The sequence below is a fragment of the Pseudophryne corroboree genome, chromosome 1, assembly GCF_028390025.1.
Source record: "Pseudophryne corroboree isolate aPseCor3 chromosome 1, aPseCor3.hap2, whole genome shotgun sequence".
In the NCBI taxonomy this organism is placed as follows: Eukaryota; Metazoa; Chordata; class Amphibia; order Anura; family Myobatrachidae; genus Pseudophryne; species Pseudophryne corroboree.
This window is the reverse complement of record NC_086444.1, coordinates 600059338-600076082: the sequence shown is the minus strand read 5'-3', so window position 1 is coordinate 600076082 and position 16745 is coordinate 600059338.

Genomic DNA, 16745 nt, shown 5'->3' with positions numbered 1-16745 from the left:
TCAGGCACCCGGGGAGACACCTGTTGTCCGTGGGAGGAATATGGCCGTTGACATGCCTGGTGAAAATACCAAAAAAATCAGCTCTTCAGTGTGGAGGTATTTCAACAGAAAAGCGGACAACAGGTGTCAAGCCGTGTGTTGCCTTTGTCAAGCTGTAATAAGTAGGGGTAAGGACGTTAACCACCTCGGAACATCCTCCCTTATACGTCACCTGCAGCACATTCATAATAAGTCAGTGACAAGTTCAAAAACTTTGGGTGACAGCGGAAGCAGTCCACTGACCAGTAAATCCCTTCCTCTTGTAACCAAGCTCACGCAAACCACCCCACCAACTCCCTCAGTGTCAATTTCCTCCTTCCCCAGGAATGCCAATAGTCCTGCAGGCCATGTCACTGGCAATTCTGACGATTCCTCTCCTGCCTGGGATTCCTCCGATGCATCCTTGCGTGTAACGCCTACTGCTGCTGGCGCTGCTGTTGTTGCTGCTGGGAGTCGATGGTCATCCCAGAGGGGAAGTCGGAAGACCACTTGTACTACTTCCAGTAAGCAATTGACTGTCCAACAGTCCTTTGCGAGGAAGATGAAATATCACAGCAGTCATCCTGCTGCAAAGCGGATAACTGAGGCCTTGACAACTATGTTGGTGTTAGACGTGCGTCCGGTATCCGCCGTTAGTTCACAGGGAACTACACAATTTCTTGAGGTAGTGTGCCCCCGTTACCAAATACCATCTAGGTTCCACTTCTCTAGGCAGGCGATACCGAAAATGTACACAGACCTCAGAAAAAGACTCACCAGTGTCCTAAAAAATGCAGCTGTACCCAATGTCCACTTAACCACGGACATGTGGACAAGTGGAGCAGGGCAGGGTCAGGACTATATGACTGTGACAGCCCACTGGGTAGATGTATGGACTCCCGCCGCAAGAACAGCAGCGGCGGCACCAGTAGCAGCATCTCGCAAACGCCAACTCTTTCCTAGGCAGGCTACGCTTTGTATCACCGCTTTCCAGAATACGCACACAGCTGAAAACCTCTTACGGCAACTGAGGAAGATCATCGCGGAATGGCTTACCCCAATTGGACTCTCCTGTGGATTTGTGGCATCGGACAACGCCAGCAATATTGTGTGTGCATTAAATATGGGCAAATTCCAGCACGTCCCATGTTTTGCACATACCTTGAATTTGGTGGTGCAGAATTTTTTAAAAAACGACAGGGGCGTGCAAGAGATGCTGTCGGTGGCCCGAAGAATTGCGGGACACTTTCGGCGTACAGGCACCACGTACAGAAGACTGGAGCACCACCAAAAACTACTGAACCTGCCCTGCCATCATCTGAAGCAAGAAGTGGTAACGAGGTGGAATTCAACCCTCTATATGCTTCAGAGGTTGGAGGAGCAGCAAAAGGCCATTCAAGCCTATACAATTGAGCACGATATAGGAGGTGGAATGCACCTGTCTCAAGCGCAGTGGAGAATGATTTCAACGTTGTGCAAGGTTCTGATGCTCTTTGAACTTGCCACACGTGAAGTCAGTTCAGACACTGCCAGCCTGAGTCAGGTCATTCCCCTCATTAGGCTTTTGCAGAAGAAGCTGGAGACATTGAAGGAGGAGCTAACACGGAGCGATTCCGCTAGGCATGTGGGACTTGTGGATGGAGCCCTTAATTCGCTTAACAAGGATTCACGGGTGGTCAATCTGTTGAAATCAGAGCACTACATTTTGGCAACCGTGCTCGATCCTAGATTTAAAGCCTACCTTGGATCTCTCTTTCCGGCAGACACAAGTCTGCTGGGGTTGAAAGACCTGCTGGTGAGAAAATTGTCAAGTCAAGCGGAACGCGACCTGTCAACATCTCCTCCTTCACATTCTCCCGCAACTGGGGGTGCGAGGAAAAGGCTCAGAATTCCGAGCCCACCCGCTGGCGGTGATGCAGGGCAGTCTGGAGCGACTGCTGATGCTGACATCTGGTCCGGACTGAAGGACCTGACAACGATTACGGACATGTCGTCTACTGTCACTGCATATGATTCTCTCACCATTGAAAGAATGGTGGAGGATTATATGAGTGACCGCATCCAAGTAGGCACGTCACACAGTCCGTACTTATACTGGCAGGAAAAAGAGGCAATTTGGAGGCCCTTGCACAAACTGGCTTTATTCTACCTAAGTTGCCCTCCCACAAGTGTGTACTCCGAAAGAGTGTTTAGTGCCGCCGCTCACCTTGTCAGCAATCGGCGTACGAGGTTACATCCAGAAAATGTGGAGAAGATGATGTTCATTAAAATTAATTATAATCAATTCCTCCGTGGAGACATTGACCAGCAGCAATTGCCTCCACAAAGTACACAGGGAGCTGAGATGGTGGATTCCAGTGGGGACGAATTGATAATCTGTGAGGAGGGGGATGTACACGGTGATATATCGGAGGATGATGATGAGGTGGACATCTTGCCTCTGTAGAGCCAGTTTGTGCAAGGAGAGATTAATTGCTTCTTTTTTGGTGGGGGTCCAAACCAACCCGTCATTTCAGTCACAGTCGTGTGGCAGACCCTGTCACTGAAATGATGGGTTGGTTAAAGTGTGCATGTCCTGTTTATACAACATAAGGGTGGGTGGGAGGGCCCAAGGACAATTCCATCTTGCACCTCTTTTTTCTTTAATTTTTCTTTGCGTCATGTGCTGTTTGTGGAATGTTTTTTGGAAGGGCCATCCTGCGTGACACTGCAGTGCCACTCCTAGATGGGCCCGGTGTTTGTGTCGGCCACTAGGGTCGCTTATCTTACTCACACAGCTACCTCATTGCGCCTCTTTTTTTCTTTGCGTCATGTGCTGTTTGGGGAGGGTTTTTTGGAAGGGCCATCCTGCGTGACACTGCAGTGCCACTCCTAGATGGGCCCGGTGTTTGTGTCGGCCACTAGGGTCGCTTATCTTACTCACACAGTCAGCTACCTCATTGCGCCTCTTTTTTTCTTTGCATCATGTGCTGTTTGGGGAGGGTTTTTTGGAAGGGCCATCCTGCGTGACACTGCAGTGCCACTCCTAGATGGGCACGGTGTTTGTGTCGGCCACTAGGGTCGCTTATCTTACTCACACAGCTACCTCATTGCGCCTCTTTTTTTCTTTGCGTCATGTGCTGTTTGGGGAGGGTTTTTTGGAAGGGCCATCCTGCGTGACACTGCAGTGCCACTCCTAGATGGGCCCGGTGTTTGTGTCGGCCACTAGGGTCGCTTATCTTACTCACACAGCTACCTCATTGCGCCTCTTTTTTTCTTTGCGTCATGTGCTGTTTGGGGAGGGTTTTTTGGAAGGGCCATCCTGCGTGACACTGCAGTGCCACTCCTAGATGGGCCCGGTGTTTGTGTCGGCCACTAGGGTCGCTTATCTTACTCACACAGCTACCTCATTGCGCCTCTTTTTTTCTTTGCGTCATGTGCTGTTTGGGGAGGGTTTTTTGGAAGGGCCATCCTGCGTGACACTGCAGTGCCACTCCTAGATGGGCACGGTGTTTGTGTCGGCCACTAGGGTCGCTTATCTTACTCACACAGCTACCTCATTGCGCCTCTTTTTTTCTTTGCGTCATGTGCTGTTTGGGGAGGGTTTTTTGGAAGGGCCATCCTGCGTGACACTGCAGTGCCACTCCTAGATGGGCACGGTGTTTGTGTCGGCCACTAGGGTCGCTTATCTTACTCACACAGCTACCTCATTGCGCCTCTTTTTTTCTTTGCGTCATGTGCTGTTTGGGGAGGGTTTTTTGGAAGGGCCATCCTGCGTGACACTGCAGTGCCACTCCTAGATGGGCCCGGTGTTTGTGTCAGCCACTAGGGTCGCTTATCTTACTCACACAGCTACCTCATTGCGCCTCTTTTTTTCTTTGCGTCATGTGCTGTTTGGGGAGGGGTTTTTGGAAGGGCCATCCTGCGTGACACTGCAGTGCCACTCCTAGATGGGCACGGTGTTTGTGTCGGCCACTAGGGTCGCTTATCTTACTCACACAGCTACCTCATTGCGCCTCTTTTTTTCTTTGCATCATGTGCTGTTTGGGGAGGGTTTTTTGGAAGGGCCATCCTGCGTGACACTGCAGTGCCACTCCTAGATGGGCCCGGTGTTTGTGTGGGCCACTAGGGTCGCTTATCTTACTCACACAGCTACCTCATTGCGCCTCTTTTTTTCTTTGCGTCATGTGCTGTTTGGGGAGGGTTTTTTGGAAGGGCCATCCTGCGTGACACTGCAGTGCCACTCCTAGATGGGCCCGGTGTTTGTGTCGGCCACTAGGGTCGCTTATCTTACTCACACAGCTACCTCATTGCGCCTCTTTTTTTCTTTGCGTCATGTGCTGTTTGGGGAGTGTTTTTTGGAAGGGCCATCCTGCGTGACACTGCAGTGCCACTCCTAGATGGGCACGGTGTTTGTGTCGGCCACTAGGGTCGCTTAGCTTAGTCATCCAGCGACCTCGGTGCAAATTTTAGGACTAAAAATAATATTGTGAGGTGTGAGGTATTCAGAATAGACTGAAAATGAGTGGAAATTATGGTTTTTGAGGTTAATAATACTTTGGGATCAAAATGACCCCCAAATTCTATGATTTAAGCTGTTTTTTAGTGTTTTTTTAAAAAAACACCCAAATCCAAAACACACCCGAATCCGACAAAAAAAATTCGGTGAGGTTTTGCCAAAACGCGGTCGAACCCAAAACACAGCCGCGGAACCGAACCCAAAACCAAAACACAAAACCCGAAAAATTTCAAGTGCACATCTCTACTATAGGTACAAAATGACCCCCAAATTCTATGATTTAAGCTGTTTTTGGTTTGTTTTTTTTAAAAACCACCCGAATCCGACAAAAATTTCCGGTGCACATCTCTAATTATTAGGAATAGGAACTATGGAGAAATTAGACTAAGCCATGTAATTTGTTCTGCATGTAAAATAGTGCTAGACACGTCCAAAAGGTAGTATACCCCCTAGTAAAATAAGCTGCGCACGCCTATGCTCAGGATAGCATGAAAGTAATAATGTATAGGAAGTTGAGGCTTCCCAAACTTAACTGTTGTCTGTCCCTATTTCACTGTCTTAACTCCCCAGCAGCAATAGCAAAATTAGCAAAACTTACTTATTTGCAGCTCACCCAGTCTTGGAGTAGAGTCAGCTTGTCTCTTCCAACACTGCAGGGATGTCAGCAGCTCTTCTCCACTGATCCAAATAGAAATTTCCCAGGCAAGCTCCTTCCTGCTTCTTCTCTTGCACACTGAATGCAGTAATGTTTAAATATTAATATTTAATTAATAAGTGACATAGCATTGGGCTGGATTAAAGGCCACATGGGCTTGATCAAGAGCCTATTGGAGGTGTGACCCATGCTCTGTGGGTGTGACCAGCCCATACGCTATCAGCCCCAGTGTCTCCCTAAACACTTCAAAAGTAGAAACATTTTGTGATTAAACTAATTTCTGGGTGACCATGTAGCCAGCTGGGCTGCTGGTCATCGTTATGCTTTCAGGTTGATGGGCCTATTTTCATGTGGAGGCCCTAACATAACATGTATAAATATATTAGGATATATTTAGTAACTAGTACTGCGCTTCCAAACTTTGGTAATGGTGTTATTACATATAGTGGAAGTTTCTATAACCAGATATTCTTTTAAGTGTTCTTTAGTATTTTTATAATATGTCTTGTAGTCGGCAGCAACCCTTGATTGGTCCTCTACCTGAATGGTCCTCTACCTGAATGGACCTCTTATATAGATATATGGGAATTGTTTCTTTAGGGGCTCCTAATATTTCTATGTTTCTGGGGATTAGTACCCTTTGGATTTGTATCTATAGTACAAATAATTTAATCCCTAATATCGAGCTATTTAGTGAGTACAACTGCATAAAATATTTTCAAAGCATACATATATTTATTAAAATACTTTCTTAAAATAATTCATAAAAATATTGAAGCCTTATACCAAGACAGTAATTGATACACAAGTACAATTTAGTTTTTCAACAAGTACTTAGTAGAGATGAGCGGGTTCGGTTTCTCTGAATCCGAACCCGCCCGAACTTCATGTTTTTTTTCACGGGTCCGAGCGACTCGGATCTTCCCGCCTTGCTCGGTTAACCCGAGCGCGCCCGAACGTCATCATGACGCTGTCGGATTCTCGCGAGGCTCGGATTCTATCGCGAGACTCGGATTCTATATAAGGAGCCGCGCGTCGCCGCCATTTTCACACGTGCATTGAGATTGATAGGGAGAGGACGTGGCTGGCGTCCTCTCCATTTAGATTATAAGAGAGAGAGATTTACTGGAGCTTAGGACTAGGAGGAGTACTGTAGAAGTGTAGAGAGTGCAGAGAGTTTACTAGTGAGTGACCACCAGACAGTGCAGTTTATTTAATATATCCGTTCTCTGCCTGAAAAAAGCGATACACACAGTGACTCAGTCACATACCATATCTGTGTGCACTGCTCAGGCTCAGCCCAGTGTGCTGCATCATCTATATATATTATATATCTGTCTGACTGCTCAGCTCACACAGCTTATAATTGTGGGGGAGACTGGGGAGCACTGCAGTGCCAGTTATAGGTTATAGCAGAAGCCAGGAGTACATAATATTATATAGTGAGTGACCACCAGACAGTGCAGTTTATTTAATATATCCGTTCTCTGCCTGAAAAAAGCGATACACACAGTGACTCAGTCACATACCATATCTGTGTGCACTGCTCAGGCTCAGCCCAGTGTGCTGCATCATCTATATATATTATATATCTGTCTGACTGCTCAGCTCACACAGCTTATAATTGTGGGGGAGACTGGGGAGCACTGCAGTGCCAGTTATAGGTTATAGCAGGAGCCAGGAGTACATAATATTATATTAAAATTAAACAGTGCACACTTTTGCTGCAGGAGTGCCACTGCCAGTGTGACTGACCAGTGACCTGACCACACTGACCACCAGTATAGTTAGTAGTATACTTATATTGTGATTGCCTGAAAAAGTTAAACACTCGTCGTGTGACTTCACTTGTGTGTTGTTGTTTTTTTTATTCTAGAAAAATAAAACTCATTCTGCTGACAGACAGTGTCCAGCAGGTCCGTCATTATATAATATATAATATATACCTGTCCGGCTGCAGTAGTGATATATATATATTTTTTATATCATTTATCATCCAGTCGCAGCAGACACAGTACGGTAGTTCACGGCTGTGGCTACCTCTGTGTCTGCACTCGGCAGGCAGTCCGTCCATAATTGTATACCACCTAACCGTGGTTTTTTTTTCTTCTTTATACATACATACTACTACGACATCTCTTTATCAACCAGTCTATATTAGCAGCAGACACAGTACAGTACGGTAGTTCACGGCTGTGGCTACCTCTGTGTCTGCACTCGGCAGGCAGTCCGTCCATAATTGTATACCACCTAACCGTGGTTTTTTTTTCTTTCTTCTTTATACATACATAGTTACATAGACATCTCTTTATCAACCAGTCTATATTAGCAGCAGACACAGTACAGTACGGTAGTTCACGGCTGTGGCTACCTCTGTGTCTGCACTTGGCAGGCAGTCCGTCCATAATTGTATACCACCTAACCGTGGTTTTTTTTTCTTTCTTCTTTATACATACATAGTTACATAGACATCTCTTTATCAACCAGTCTATATTAGCAGCAGACACAGTACAGTACGGTAGTTCACGGCTGTGGCTACCTCTGTGTCTGCACTCGGCAGGCAGTCCGTCCATAATTGTATACCACCTAACCGTGGTTTTTTTTTCTTTCTTCTTTATACATACATAGTTACATAGACATCTCTTTATCAACCAGTCTATATTAGCAGCAGACACAGTACAGTACGGTAGTTCACGGCTGTGGCTACCTCTGTGTCTGCACTCGGCAGGCAGTCCGTCCATAATTGTATACCACCTAACCGTGGTTTTTTTTTCTTTCTTCTTTATACATACATACTACTACGACATCTTTTTATCAACCAGTCTATATTATTAGCAGCAGACACAGTACAGTACGGTAGTTCACGGCTGTGGCTACCTCTGTGTCTGCACTCGGCAGGCAGTCCGTCCATAATTGTATACCACCTAACCGTGGTTTTTTTTTCTTTCTTCTTTATACATACATAGTTACATAGACATCTCTTTATAAACCAGTCTATATTAGCAGCAGACACAGTACAGTACGGTAGTTCACGGCTGTGGCTACCTCTGTGTCTGCACTCGGCAGGCAGTCCGTCCATAATTGTATACCACCTAACCGTGGTTTTTTTTTCTTTCTTCTTTATACATACATACTACTACGACATCTCTTTATCAACCAGTCTATATTATTAGCAGCAGACACAGTACAGTACGGTAGTTCACGGCTGTGGCTACCTCTGTGTCTGCACTCGGCAGGCAGTCCGTCCATAATTGTATACCACCTAACCGTGGTTTTTTTTTCTTTCTTCTTTATACATACATAGTTACATAGACATCTCTTTATCAACCAGTCTATATTAGCAGCAGACACAGTACAGTACGGTAGTTCACGGCTGTGGCTACCTCTGTGTCTGCACTCGGCAGGCAGTCCATAATTGTATACTAGTATCCATCTCCATTGTTTACCTGAGGTGCCTTTTAGTTGTGCCTATTAAAATATGGAGAACAAAAATGTTGAGGTTCCAAAATTAGGGAAAGATCAAGATCCACTTCCACCTCGTGCTGAAGCTGCTGCCACTAGTCATGGCCGAGACGATGAAATGCCAGCAACGTCGTCTGCCAAGGCCGATGCCCAATGTCATAGTACAGAGCATGTCAAATCCAAAACACCAAATATCAGTAAAAAAAGGACTCCAAAACCTAAAATAAAATTGTCGGAGGAGAAGCGCAAACTTGCCAATATGCCATTTACCACACGGAGTGGCAAGGAACGGCTGAGGCCCTGGCCTATGTTCATGGCTAGTGGTTCAGCTTCACATGAGGATGGAAGCACTCAGCCTCTCGCTAGAAAAATGAAAAGACTCAAGCTGGCAAAAGCAGCACAGCAAAGAACTGTGCATTCTTCGAAATCCCAAATCCACAAGGAGAGTCCAATTGTGTCGGTTGCGATGCCTGACCTTCCCAACACTGGACGTGAAGAGCATGCGCCTTCCACCATTTGCACGCCCCCTGCAAGTGCTGGAAGGAGCACCCGCAGTCCAGTTCCTGATAGTCAGATTGAAGATGTCAGTGTTGAAGTACACCAGGATGAGGAGGATATGGGTGTTGCTGGCGCTGGGGAGGAAATTGACCAGGAGGATTCTGATGGTGAGGTGGTTTGTTTAAGTCAGGCACCCGGGGAGACACCTGTTGTCCGTGGGAGGAATATGGCCGTTGACATGCCAGGTGAAAATACCAAAAAAATCAGCTCTTCGGTGTGGAGGTATTTAACCAGAAATGCGGACAACAGGTGTCAAGCCGTGTGTTCCCTTTGTCAAGCTGTAATAAGTAGGGGTAAGGACGTTAACCACCTCGGAACATCCTCCCTTATATGTCACCTGCAGCGCATTCATAATAAGTCAGTGACAAGTTCAAAAACTTTGGGTGACAGCGGAAGCAGTCCACTGACCAGTAAATCCCTTCCTCTTGTAACCAAGCTCACGCAAACCACCCCACCAACTCCCTCAGTGTCAATTTCCTCCTTCCCCAGGAATGCCAATAGTCCTGCAGGCCATGTCACTGGCAATTCTGACGATTCCTCTCCTGCCTGGGATTCCTCCGATGCATCCTTGCGTGTAACGCCTACTGCTGCTGGCGCTGCTGTTGTTGCTGCTGGGAGTCGATGGTCATCCCAGAGGGGAAGTCGTAAGACCACTTTTACTACTTCCACCAAGCAATTGACTGTCCAACAGTCCTTTGCGAGGAAGATGAAATATCACAGCAGTCATCCTACTGCAAAGCGGATAACTGAGGCCTTGGCATCCTGGGTGGTGAGAAACGTGGTTCCGGTATCCATCATTACTGCAGAGCCAACTAGAGACTTGTTGGAGGTACTGTGTCCCCGGTACCAAATACCATCTAGGTTCCATTTCTCTAGGCAGGCGATACCGAAAATGTACACAGACCTCAGAAAAAGAGTCACCAGTGTCCTAAAAAATGCAGCTGTACCCAATGTCCACTTAACCACGGACATGTGGACAAGTGGAGCAGGGCAGGGTCAGGACTATATGACTGTGACAGCCCACTGGGTAGATGTATGGACTCCCGCCGCAAGAACAGCAGCGGCGGCACCAGTAGCAGCATCTCGCAAACGCCAACTCTTTCCTAGGCAGGCTACGCTTTGTATCACCGCTTTCCAGAATACGCACACAGCTGAAAACCTCTTACGGCAACTGAGGAAGATCATCGCGGAATGGCTTACCCCAATTGGACTCTCCTGTGGATTTGTGGCATCGGACAACGCCAGCAATATTGTGTGTGCATTAAATATGGGCAAATTCCAGCACGTCCCATGTTTTGCACATACCTTGAATTTGGTGGTGCAGAATTTTTTAAAAAACGACAGGGGCGTGCAAGAGATGCTGTCGGTGGCCAGAAGAATTGCGGGACACTTTCGGCGTACAGGCACCACGTACAGAAGACTGGAGCACCACCAAAAACTACTGAACCTGCCCTGCCATCATCTGAAGCAAGAAGTGGTAACGAGGTGGAATTCAACCCTCTATATGCTTCAGAGGTTGGAGGAGCAGCAAAAGGCCATTCAAGCCTATACAATTGAGCACGATATAGTAGGTGGAATGCACCTGTCTCAAGCGCAGTGGAGAATGATTTCAACGTTGTGCAAGGTTCTGATGCCCTTTGAACTTGCCACACGTGAAGTCAGTTCAGACACTGCCAGCCTGAGTCAGGTCATTCCCCTCATCAGGCTTTTGCAGAAGAAGCTGGAGACATTGAAGGAGGAGCTAACACGGAGCGATTCCGCTAGGCATGTGGGACTTGTGGATGGAGCCCTTAATTCGCTTAACAAGGATTCACGGGTGGTCAATCTGTTGAAATCAGAGCACTACATTTTGGCCACCGTGCTCGATCCTAGATTTAAAGCCTACCTTGGATCTCTCTTTCCGGCAGACACAAGTCTGCTGGGGTTGAAAGACCTGCTGGTGACAAAATTGTCAAGTCAAGCGGAACGCGACCTGTCAACATCTCCTCCTTCACATTCTCCCGCAACTGGGGGTGCGAGGAAAAGGCTCAGAATTCCGAGCCCACCCGCTGGCGGTGATGCAGGGCAGTCTGGAGCGACTGCTGATGCTGACATCTGGTCCGGACTGAAGGACCTGACAACGATTACGGACATGTCGTCTACTGTCACTGCATATGATTCTCTCAACATTGATAGAATGGTGGAGGATTATATGAGTGACCGCATCCAAGTAGGCACGTCACACAGTCCGTACTTATACTGGCAGGAAAAAGAGGCAATTTGGAGGCCCTTGCACAAACTGGCTTTATTCTACCTAAGTTGCCCTCCCACAAGTGTGTACTCCGAAAGAGTGTTTAGTGCCGCCGCTCACCTTGTCAGCAATCGGCGTACGAGGTTACATCCAGAAAATGTGGAGAAGATGATGTTCATTAAAATGAATTATAATCAATTTCTCCGCGGAGACATTGACCAGCAGCAATTGCCTCCACAAAGTACACAGGGAGCTGAGATGGTGGATTCCAGTGGGGACGAATTGATAATCTGTGAGGAGGGGGATGTACACGGTGATATATCGGAGGGTGATGATGAGGTGGACATCTTGCCTCTGTAGAGCCAGTTTGTGCAAGGAGAGATTAATTGCTTCTTTTTTTGGGGGGGTCCAAACCAACCCGTCATATCAGTCACAGTCGTGTGGCAGACCCTGTCACTGAAATGATGGGTTGGTTAAAGTGTGCATGTCCTGTTTTGTTTATACAACATAAGGGTGGGTGGGAGGGCCCAAGGACAATTCCATCTTGCACCTCTTTTTTCTTTTCTTTTTCTTTGCATCATGTGCTGATTGGGGAGGGTTTTTTGGAAGGGACATCCTGCGTGACACTGCAGTGCCACTCCTAAATGGGCCCGGTGTTTGTGTCGGCCACTAGGGTCGCTAATCTTACTCACACAGTCAGCTACCTCATTGCGCCTCTTTTTTTCTTTGCGTCATGTGCTGTTTGGGGAGGGTTTTTTGGAAGGGACATCCTGCGTGACACTGCAGTGCCACTCCTAGATGGGCCCGGTGTTTGTGTCGGCCACTAGGGTCGCTAATCTTACTCACACAGCTACCTCATTGCGCCTCTTTTTTTCTTTGCGTCATGTGCTGTTTGGGGAGGGTTTTTTGGAAGGGACATCCTGCGTGACACTGCAGTGCCACTCCTAGATGGGCCCGGTGTTTGTGTCGGTCACTAGGGTCGCTAATCTTACTCACACAGCTACCTCATTGCGCCTCTTTTTTTCTTTGCGTCATGTGCTGTTTGGGGAGGGTTTTTTGGAAGGGCCATCCTGCGTGACACTGCAGTGCCACTCCTAGATGGGCCCGGTGTTTGTGTCGGCCACTAGGGTCGCTAATCTTACTCACACAGCTACCTCATTGCGCCTCTTTTTTTCTTTGCGTCATGTGCGGTTTGGGGAGGGTTTTTTGGAAGGGACATCCTGCGTGACACTGCAGTGCCACTCCTAGATGGGCCCGGTGTTTGTGTCGGCCACTAGGGTCGCTTATCTTACTCACACAGCGACCTCGGTGCAAATTTTAGGACTCAAAATAATATTGTGAGGTGTGAGGTATTCAGAATAGACTGAAAATGAGTGTAAATTATGGTTTTTGAGGTTAATAATACTTTGGGATCAAAATGACCCCCAAATTCTATGATTTAAGCTGTTTTTTAGTGTTTTTTGAAAAAAACACCCGAATCCAAAACACACCCGAATCCGACAAAAAAAATTCGGTGAGGTTTTGCCAAAACGCGTTCGAACCCAAAACACGGCCGCGGAACCGAACCCAAAACCAAAACACAAAACCCGAAAAATTTCAGGCGCTCATCTCTAGTACTTAGTAGACAGCTTTTTTTCTTTCGATTATGACTCCAGATATTAAATTCACCAACGCGTTTCATCATATATGACTTCATCAGGGGTGTCACAATACATAAGATGAGAATAGTTGTGTTCTCTATTAATTCTGTAGTCCTTTATTTGGATTGGTATCATTAGCTGAACAAAGTTTTTCATGGACCTATTGATTTTAAGGATCAGTAAGGATATGTTAGGAAGATGAAATTTAACATAGGTATTCTTAAGGTGGGAAATAGGAAAACTAAATAACTAGAATTTTAATAAACCTCCCCTAAGGTGATGAAAGAGGGTTGACATAATGACATCATCAACGATGCGTGGCTTGCGTTGCGTGAACGATAACGCCCAAATGGACAATCAGATGAAAATTTGGATTGCATCTCCAGTGGGTAGAAATTAAAAAACTACAAAAATGGTCCTGTCACATTTTACCGTATCTGCTGCGGGTGCTCCTCGGGTAACGGCAAGATGAAAGGGTAAGGTTAATATTACCACTCTGGGACAGTATGAGTAGAGTTAGTGGCAATTGGGGGTAATTCCAAGTTGATCGCAGCAGGAAATTTTTTCGCAGTTGGGCAAAACCATGTGCACTGCAGGGGAGGCAGATATAACATTTGCAGAGAGAGTTAGATTTGGGTGGGTTATTTTGTTTCTGTGCAGGGTAAATACTGGCTGCTTTATTTTTACATTACAATTTAGATTGCAGATTGAACACACCACACCCAAATCTATCTCTCTCTGCACATGCTATATCTGCCTCCCCTGCAGTGCACATGGTTTTGCCCAACTGCTAACAAAGTTCCTGCTGCGATCAACTCAGAATTACACCCATTGGACCCTATTCAGGTTGAGTAGTAGATTCTGCTAAAAAGCAGAATCTGCTACTCAGTACGATCACATGCTGGGGGCACCCAGCATAGGGCAAGGCTGCCCAACATGCCAAGTCCTGTCCAGCGATGTGATCGCAATCTAAATGCGATCGCCTCGCTGACCTGAGTTTTGCGGATGGCTGCGTATACAGCTGTTCCACTGCCATTTTTTTAATTGGACCGACTGCGTCTGGCCATGCCTGCATTGGCGGGACCACTCCCCCGCAACGCCGTGTCGACGCCCCCCCCCCCCCACCCCCCATGGCCACCATTGTCAATCAAAGTGCGATTGCATCCGTCCGGGATGCGTTCTCACTTTGATAGATCGAGCATGCACGTTGTAACGGCTGTGCATGCGCAGAAGTACAAAAAAATGCTAGATTGACATTGATGTACTTTAGCCATCCAATCTGAATGAGGGCCACTGTTCTAAATTACTGAAACACTGTAGGTGTTTTCTGATCTGGTTATTTGGTTTATCTACTCGAGAGATGGACAATTTGAAATGAAAGTCACATTAGTGAAATTACGTGGAAAATGAAGATAAACCACTGTTACTAGAGAGCCAGTGAAAGATAGCTGTGTCAGGCACTGTACATGATTGTGTAAAGTAAAATCAGTCCTGGAACAAAAGTGTATTGTTGGGAAATTATTTTCTTCACCGCAAGGATACTCATCCACCCTTACCATGGTAATGTCCCATTTATGTGTATGGTTCCACGATGCATAGGTTACAGGCTCCTAGGGATATCAGTTGCTATACGTAACAGTATATTTGCAAATTAGCTGGGGGATATTTCCCACCAGGATACTCCATGTTTAACATTAATTGGCAGTACTGTCACGCAGCTGGTGTACAGATATAGATTTCCATGCGTAGTAAAAAAAAAAAAAAGGACAAAGTAAATCACAAGACTTTATAGATGTGGATGGCTGATTATCTAGGACATCACTACAAATAATAATATGCAGCTGTGGAGAATCAGATAGCTATAGCTGACTGCATTATTGTTGTAGATCATTGCAGGCAGGTTGAACAGTAAAACAATAACCAGCCTCAGAAATGGAGATCAGGAAACAAAAGACTTCGTGCTGTGTCCTATTTTATCAGGATGTGCAAGGATACAGAAACACAGCGTAGATGCAGTTCTGTCGTTTAATCTCTCCCTGCAGGCTAAATGGTCCTATTTTCAGCCCACCAGTTATATCAATTCTCACAGCTGCAGTCATCCTTCCTTACCCATTATTTCATTGGGTTGATTTCTCACTTATCCAGCAAATCTGAACCATGGAACAAATCTGAAATAAATGCTTGTTTCAAGCTTATATCTCACTCTATGAAACTTGAAATAAATATACCGTATGTGAAGCAAACAAGAGCCAGTTAGTCATTTGTTTTGTTAAATTCTTGGAGGGTCTGACTTGAAAATTGAATTTTATTCAAACTGTGTTATTTTTTAATAACCAATATTTACCATTTCACTGCTGGGTTATACCAGCGATATCAAGTGCTGTAGATCTGTAGCACAGCAGATATCTCAACACCTCGTTCAAGTGTGCTGCAGCTACAATCTTGCCGTAATACCTTATGAATTACTGATTCAATTCATGGGGTGCCCATAGGGTTACCACCTCATCCCTTTAATTCTGGACACATGTTAATTACACAGGTTCTGTGGCTGATTAAAACCAGGTGAAATGGAGTCTTGAAGTCAGCCAGCCACAGAACCTGTGTAATTAATATGTGTGCAGAATTAAAGGAATGAAGTGGTAACCCTAGGTGCCCATAATACAGTAGCCAAATGTACGTGCTAAATGCAGAAATGATAACCAGTGGTCATCCATATCCACTAGACAACACAGGCTGATATTAAAGCACATGTCGTGTAATGATAGCTTATGAACTAGACTTACTTCAGTGGAAAGAGATCGATTAAAGTGCCCCTTTAACCCTCTATAAATTCATGCTGAGACCAAGGATAAATCGTCTGTGATATGAAATTGTTTAAGATGACACTTACCATTGAAATCAATGTAAAAGTCCACCCCACATGATTTAACAAGGCATGTAATGTACCATTATCACTGCTTGACTTCTGACAAGGTTCACATTTACTTGAGTGACAAGACAAATCAATCCAATGAAATAATGATTTAAGAAATACAGGAGTTTATTATAAATCATAGAATGGCCTGGTCCTGACAAGACAAATTCCTGCTAAATTTGATGCCTTGTTCTGCAGAGCAGTTCAAGATTTCATTTATTGGAGTGGAGAAGCTACGTTTTTAGTGTCCCATGCATTGCACTAAAACACTTTGCACCAGCAGTGAGCTGCAAGAGGTCTCATTGTAATAAAAAGCTTAAAACGCACAAACAAATGCCATAAAGACTATCATGATAAAGTTTGCCCATAAATGTATACAAAAATAAGAATAGACTGGGGTGGTTCTAATAAGTTGCTTGACTTTGATATGACTTTTATATGATTTGCAGAGTCAGTGCACCTCTTCAGAGTTGGGACGGACTTGGATGGTAAAATGGCTCTGGCAATGTAGTTGCTGCATGCGCCTTGATGCACGCATGTATGTCAAGGGGACATAAACATTGTTCATGGGATGTGTCCACGACTGACAGAGGCATGGCCTCATGGCACACCCAGAGGTGTAGCTAGGCGCCATGGTGCCTGGAGCAAGGGTATGTTTTGGCACCCCCCTCCCCTGTACTGAATTGGGGACCTAGGCAACATGTGGTGGCATGTTACCTTTAAAAAGAAACAATATTTAAATATTTAAAAACACTAAATTGTTGACAGGG